We start from the raw sequence: 7,857 nt of genomic DNA, 5'->3' as shown, positions 1-7,857 counted from the left end.
AGTCATACAGAATACTTTTAAAATTATTAACTAGAGGGGCACCTGGGTGGCTCAGTCAGTTAAGTGTCTGCCTTTGACTAGGGTCATGATCTTAGGGTCCTGGGATCTGACCCCTTGTCTTTCTCCCTGCTCAGTGGAGAATATGCTGCTTCCTCTCCCTCTGCACCCAACCCCCTTGCTCTCTCAAGCAAACTCTCTCTGTCTCTCTCTCAAATAAGTAAATAAAATCCTTAAATGAACTATTGACTGTATAGAAATCTTGACACTTTGGTCTGAGTTATATTTTTTTTTCAAAAATATTTTTAGGTGATCGCTTCTTGGCCTTTTAGCTAAGATTAGGTGTAGTATCTGTTCTTATCAGTTTAATATCTGATATTGTCCTCTATCTGAGGACAATATATTAAATGGATTTTTGGAGTAGGGAGTTGAAATAGGAGCTTGCTCCGTCCACTCCATGCATCGACCTGGTATTGCAGTACTTCCAGGAATGGTGCACGCTCCCCACTAAAGCAGTAAATAAAAGATTTGGTTAGTAAGAAAAAAAAAGAATATTTTTAGGTGATTTTATAAATCTTTCTCTTAAATTGATTAGTTTGTATTATTCTTAAATAAAAATTTTGCATCACTAGCTCTCTGTATACCTTAAGATAAAATTCATACAGGAAATATAGAATAATATTTGATCCTTCCCCATTACCATGCATTGTATTATCAAAGCCAAGAGAACAAAGATTTATGCATAGAGTTGTTCATTGGTGATTTTCTCTTTGGAGTTCTGAGTAGCTGTCTCTTCTGGGCCATTGCATCTATGCTAACAGAAGCAAGATGTACTTGGTTGGTGGTATTCAACTGAAATAAGGTATTTACTGGAGTCAGTCTTGGTCCATTTACTACTTTCTGAATTTTCAAAAAAGCTAATAGTTTTATTAATCAAAAGGCTGTCGTGCTGCATAATCTTCATCTGGGCCATGAAAAATCTATTCAAATAAACTAGGAAGTCTTCATAGAGAAGCAAAGTGTTTTTTTTGTTTTGTTTTGTTTTTGTTTTTAAATAAAGAAATAACATCAGGGGCATCTGGGTGGCTCAGTTGGTTAAGTATCCAACTCTTGGTTGGATCATATCATGATCTCAGGGTTGTGAGATGGAGCTTTGCTGCATGGGGCTCTGTGCTCAGCATGGGGTCTTCTGGAGATTCTCTCCCTCTCCCTCTGCCCCTCTCTCTATACCTCCCTCTCTCCCTGAAAGAAAGAAAGAAAGAAAGAAAGAAAGAAAGAAAAGAATGAACATCAGTGAGATATTGAAATACCAGTTCAAAAATAATGACTTTGTATTAATATGAAAAAGGGGTTGGTATGTACATTCAGAAGTATATATACAAAGTGATTAAACAAAATTATTCCCACTATTTATACTGAGTGGGAAAAATGTATTTCAACTTATTTGAAAATTATGTAGATATTAGAAGGAGGACATGTTTTTAGATATTTTAACAAAAGTATGCTATTTATGGTTTTTGAAATATTAACTTCTACCCTATTAAATATTAGCTTCCATTTTGAAATGTAACTATATACTCTAAACACACTGTCTTGCTATCAATAACCACTTGATTTTATTAAGTTTTCAAGAACATCTAGGTTAGCAACATCCTATATATATGCTTGGTTCAAGTAAGTGCAAATGTCTAACAGAAATCAATAAAGAACATGACATATGGAACCGTGGCTTTTCCAGTTATAGGTGATTATGTTCAGAAAAGAATGCAATAATTCCTTTAATGTTAACCCTACTTAAATTTCCATTTTCCACCTTTGTCTCTTGCCAGAAGCACAATAATTATTCCAAACCCGGGCTATGTAATAAATGTCTGGGAATGGTTTACTTGCTTGCACTGTTTCTCATACTAAGACACAAACATGTGGTGTTCTACCATCTGGGTCCTTTATATGTGACTTTTCTTACTTCTCCACTAGAGTTAGTCACATGCTCTGAAATACAATAATGCAAATAATAGGATATTAGTTCACCTTTGGCTCAACCTATTATTCAAAGATCCTAAGGAAGTCAATCAGACTGTTCATTTGAAGCAGGGTTGAAAAAAATTCTGTGTTGGGAAACAATGCAGAAAGTGCATTTGTGTTTTATGTTTCTAAAACAGTTATCAAAGTATTAGGAGTTTATAGCTTGATAGTAATCCTCCAACAGAAAACAAATAGAAAGGGAGATTTAGGAATCAAATGATCACATTTTAACCTGTAACCTGGGAGGGTGATGAAAGCATATTAAGAATTTTTAAGAAGTCAAATACTAGCAGATGTGGAATATTGTACAAGACACAAACTCAATAGGCATTCACATAGAAAAGAACCATGAGGATAAAAAGCTAAAAGGAGTTTGCTGAGGTTGTTTTAGTCTGTATTCAAGTAGGGTGGGCTCAGCCAAATTTGCCTAGAAATTTGCATTGGTCTGTGCAACCCAAATGCCTAATAAATAGGTCTAGAATATAGAGATAAGTGGTCAGCTGAGTGGGTGAAAGTATGGCCTGGGAAATACAGAGAGGAGACATTCCAGGTGCTGGAACATACAATGCTATATATATTACATCACGCAATGTACTCTTGGAAATACGAACACTGGTTCTTCTGGGTACTTCTTTGTGGACTGTGGTCCTGAGAACGGACTTTCTTGAGTGTCTTCCCTGACCCTCATCCCAGGTTCAGACTCAACACATCTTTACTTTTAATATACCAAGCACATGATTTCCTTGAAATTCTTACCTGGCTTTAGCAGGCAATCACCAGTGTTCTCACAAGGTCCTTGCAAAGAGTCTAACATTGTTCTTCAAGAGTTTGCTATGCTTACAGAACTCTTATATGATCTGGCCCCCGCCTTCCTTACCAAGTTCAACTGGGGACACACTGTGTTACCCTCCAGCTATGCTGGATTTCAGTCAGTCTCTAAAATACCACAAGCTCTTTTCTGTCCCTTTCCTTTCCCTCTGCCTGAAATATTTCTCCCAAGTTCTTTGCATGTTCAAGTTGGTCTCATTCTTGAGACCTCAGCTCAAATACAGCTCTTTAGAGAAGGCTCTCCTGAATTCTAGATAGAGTGCTTTTACATCAGGTGGAAAGGAATCTGTCTCCTTTAGTATCTATAACAGCAACCCATTGTTCTCTTGCTTATGGCTCTGTTCACCTGTGTACTGTTGGTTTTCCTCACTGGAATCTAAACAGTCAGGGAGAAGTTCTTTCTTGTTCATTATTGCCTCTATTACACTAGTAGTGTCTAATATAGCCTCTGAAACATGGCAAGCCTGAGCATAATGTTATTAAGTAAGCGAATGAAGAGAAGAATGAAAAGATTTTATGGTGAGATGAAAAAGAGGAGCGAAATACATGTGAACAGTGAAGGAGAGAAGAGAGAATTAGGTGATTATTTCCCGTGGGTCATTTTTAAATGCTTCATTTTCCCCCAGAACCTAAGCAGACAACATGAATTGGTATTAGCATATCCTAGGATCCTTTAGAGATATTAACCATAGAATTTGACCTTAGGAAGCAAAGGAAAATCAGAGGAGAGTGTCCAAAACACCCCAAAAATAAAAGTCTGCAGATATTCCGTAAGAACTAACCGAGCCTCTTGACTCACTCAGATGGACTGGTTACCTTAGCCAAATTGGGAAACTCAGCTAGAAGATTAAAGCTTAAACATCTTAGGCATGTTTACTCAAATGATTAATGAAAATGGAGGACAAAAATTGGAACACAATTTGTTAAAATCAAGAGAAAGACAGTAAAAAGAATTCTTATTGTATCCATACTATTAAAGCTTTGGGAATGGGATAAGAGATGTACATATGAGAGGGTGGGTAAGAGTCAGAGCCAGAATACAGCCAAGATAACCTTGTGGTGCTGTGTCGTCACATCCCCTCAATTATATAACACCTGCCATCCCCTCTTGGTTGGTGCAACGTACCAGTGAGAACAACTGTTTCCACGGCTACTGAGGAGGGAGCAGCTTTTCCTGATGTCCAGTAAATGGAACTTGGACTGTAAAACAACAGCAACAAAGAGAGAGCAGACAACTTAAGCATTTCCCCATAAGCCCAGGGAACTCATTTGTCCCTGCCAAGGGCTCTCAGTCAGTCTATGTTGAGCAGCAGGCTGAAACCCGCTGAGCAGACAGCTGCTGCTGGCCTGGGGCCCACTGTGGACCTGAAGAGAATAAGCCCCACTCCATTCAGGGCTTAAAATAAAGCTGACTCACCACTTTGGAGATACACAGTGTGTCAGCCTGGGGAGGGCTGAGGCCAATGCTTGAGATCATCTTGGGTCAGACAGTACTGGGGACCTTCAGAAGATACCAAACCACAAACTCTGTTACTTCAGGTTACCAGTTTGAATTGTTGTTCTGTTCTTGATGCAAAAAATGGATAGGTGAATTTTCCAAAATTATTTTTGCTTCCTATTCCCCCCCCAATTTCAGAAAAGTAAGGATGACTCTCCATACCTAAAACTATTTCTAAAAATGCCACTTTCTGAAGAGATCATAGAGCTCTCCTAGACAGTGTGTTTGTGGTCCTACATATCTAGGGCAGGCAGGACTCAAGGAGGATTATGAAAAACCCCTCCCTTTCTGTTCTCTTATGCCCCAAGGTGGTGGCAGAACTTTAAGAAATAAATTCAACACATATTTTCACATATTTATCAACCAGACAAAAGATGAGACCATAGGTTTTTGTTTTGTTTTGTTTTGTTTTAGATTTTTTTTTTAAAGATTTTATTTATTTATTTGATAGAGAGAGATTACAAGTAGGCAGAGAGAGAGAGGAGGAAGCAGGCTCCCTGCTGAGCAGCGAGCCCGATGCGGGACTCGATCCCAGGACCCTGAGATCATGACCTGAGCCGAAGGCAGCGGCTTAACCCACTGAGCCACCCAAGCGCCCTAGATTTTTTTTTTTTAATTTGACAGAGAGAGAGAGTGAGATCACAAGCAGGCAGAGAGGCAGGCTCCCCACTGAGCAGAGAGCCCAATGCAGCTTTCGATCCCAGGCCCCATGAGACCATGACCCGAGTGAAAGGCAGAGGCTTAACCCACTGAGCTACCCAGGTGCAACATGGCTTTTTAAAAACCCAAATAATGTAATTACAAAGTTTTCTGGGATGTAGCTCCCAGAGATTTCTCTTCCATTTTGATAAAGGATTCTCTACATATAATAATTCACCATATACAAAGACTCTGTGTCATCAGAAACAATTTATGAAGCAGTAGGAGGTTTTATATGGCAGTATATTCAACACTTCTCAAATACATAAACAGCTGGGCTTTTATTCATATGCAAGTAATTTAAGTTTTCTATTAGCCATTTCATGAAGTTTAGAGGAAATTGGGCACCATATAAATGACATGGAAACACTGGAAGACACTGAAACACCAAATGAATACATCTAAGAAACTGGATAACATTTTAATGATGTGTATTTTGTTATAGACTGGTTCTTTGAAAATTGGCAAACTACTTCTGTTTTTAACAGAGAGATCCAGATGGACCAGAATGTTCCAAGTTCTTTCTATTTTTTTTTTATCATTTCATTTATTATATATTTGTTGACATCAACTACTTGCCAGGCACCACGCTGAGAACTAGATGTATAAGAATTTAAAAAAAAACATGATGCATGCCTTTGTGCAACTGGTTACCAGAGGAAGTAGACTCATTTGCTTGTTTAATTATGTAGTTTGCCCATGAAAAGTGCCCCGCAAAAGAAATAGGTGGCATTAAAAGAACATGTAACAGGATATCTTGACATTCTGGAACATCAGTTGAGGGTTCTCTGATGAAGTTGCATTAATCTAAGATCAAAAGGGTGAATGATGATTAGATAAATAAGGAGAGGAAGAACATCCCAGGCAAAGGAACAGCATTGCAAAGGACTTGGCTTGGAATGAAGCTTAGCAAATTTAGTAACCAAAAAAGTGCCAAAATGTCCAGAACATGAAAAGCCAGAGGAGAGTGATGGTATATGATGGTAAGCAGACTCTTGCTGATTTTTGTTTTTTTATGTCAAAACTTAGGGATTTTATCTTAAAAGTCATCCAGAAGATTTGGAAGTACTGGGTACACTAGAATGCTATCATTAGTTAGAAGTGTATTTCCTAAAACTTTTTTGTTGTTGTTGTTGCTATTTAAAAGAAACAAATTGACAATGGAAACAAGGGTGTATGTAGAGAGATGCACTTAGCAGCTATTGCAAAAGTCCAGAAGAGATCATTGCAGCACTGAACTTGAGTAGTAATGCCAGTGGAAATGAAAAGAAGTAGGTGACCCTGCATGAGAAGGAAGAGTATTTGATTTATGTGGCCACAGTGGGTTTCAATAAATATTTGTTGACTAAATGACTGATTAGTTTTGTATTTAGGAAGAGGAAAGAATCAAGGATATATTAGTCTAATTGAGAACTCTTTAAACATAATGTTGTTCTCTATTCAAAGTGTTGTCCACAGGTCTAACAACATCAGCATCGCCTGAGAACTAATGGGAAATGCAGAATCCGTAGCCCACTAGAGACCTGTTAAGAATGGGGCTGTGAATGAGATCCCCAGGTGATTTGTATATAGATTAAAGTTTGGGAAGTGCTCCAAAGTCAGGTGGCACTGGGGCTAAGAGACCCACAAATTTAAGAGAGCAGATTAGAATCAAAGCCAAAAGAAGGAAATGCTGGGGGACACCTGGGTGCCCAGTCAGTTAAACATCTGTCTTCAGCTCAGGTCATGTTTCCGGGGTTCTGGGATCAAGTCCCACATTGGGCTCTCTGCTCTGCAGTGAGTTGGCTTCTCCTCTGCCCCTCCTCCCACTCCTCCTCTTCTCTCTCTCCTCTCTCTTGGTCTCTCAAATAAATAAATCTTAAAAAAAAAGAGAGAGAAAATGCTGGGACATATTTAAATGGATTTAATTGATCAAGAATAAGAAACTATTCAGGATGCATAGGGTATATAACATAATTAGGTAAGACTTCTTATGGAACCTCATCGCCAAAATAAGCAAATTAAATTGTTGAATTCCAAAAAGTGATAAGACAATGCTAGTGATGACTAGCATCAAGATGACTCTTTCTCTAATCATAACAATAATAATAATAACCATGACAATAATAATATATATGAGAGTAACAATGAATTGTATTACTTGATAGTTATTCAGTGCTTGCTTTTATATACTTTTTCTGTTGGAAAAACCCTTAAAAGTATGAAAGGAAATGACATTGTATTTTATGGTGTGTGCAAGAAAATGTTGAAATTCTTCTTTACTCCCATGTGTTTTGGCAGAGACTAATATGAAAAAAAAAAACAACAACAAAACACCTGAGATCAAAACTGAAGCTATACATAATAACTTCATAAAATCTGTATGCTCTGTGTATAAGAAAAATCATGTAGGGTCATTTCTATAGAGTAAGCACAAAAATATTGGAACGTAGAAAAGATGTGTATTGAGCATTGTTATATCATTATGAATCTTGATAGGAAGAAAATGCCAGAAATAGTTCTGAGCTATGCTCTAACTCAAAGTACCATGCAACCAAGGTTCCTAGACTGCTTGCCATTATGCACTAGATCAGTTCCATATACCCAGAATGTATTGGGGGCAGGGGAGGGAAGCCACAATATTTCATGTGTCCTTAATAGATTGCCAAAAATAGATATGGTTCAATTGTGCTCAATGGCTCCTGAGGTTACAGAACATCATTCTTTCTGAAGTTCCAGTTGGCAGTTGCTTTCCCTTACTCTCATCTGCTCCCTTGTGCTTATTTTATATTCATGCACATGACGGCAGTTACCAAATCAGCCTGTGCAAC

The 7,857-nt window shown here is 38.0% G+C and overlaps 1 non-coding gene across 1 annotated transcript; it reads left to right on the top strand.

The window, feature by feature from the left end:
* The first annotated feature begins 309 nt into the window (after positions 1-309).
* Positions 310-501, top strand: LOC123391492. Its single transcript, XR_006606211.1, has one exon. It is a non-coding gene; the product is annotated as a U2 spliceosomal RNA (small nuclear RNA).
* The last annotated feature ends 7,356 nt before the right edge of the window (positions 502-7,857 follow it).

This window comes from Mustela putorius, unplaced genomic scaffold (assembly GCF_011764305.1).
Source record: "Mustela putorius furo isolate JIRA1106 unplaced genomic scaffold, ASM1176430v1.1 tig00000228_pilon_pilon_pilon, whole genome shotgun sequence".
NCBI classification, from domain to species: Eukaryota; Metazoa; Chordata; class Mammalia; order Carnivora; family Mustelidae; genus Mustela; species Mustela putorius.
The sequence above is the reverse complement of the archived record's forward strand: the minus strand, read 5'-3'. Positions and strand labels throughout refer to the sequence as shown.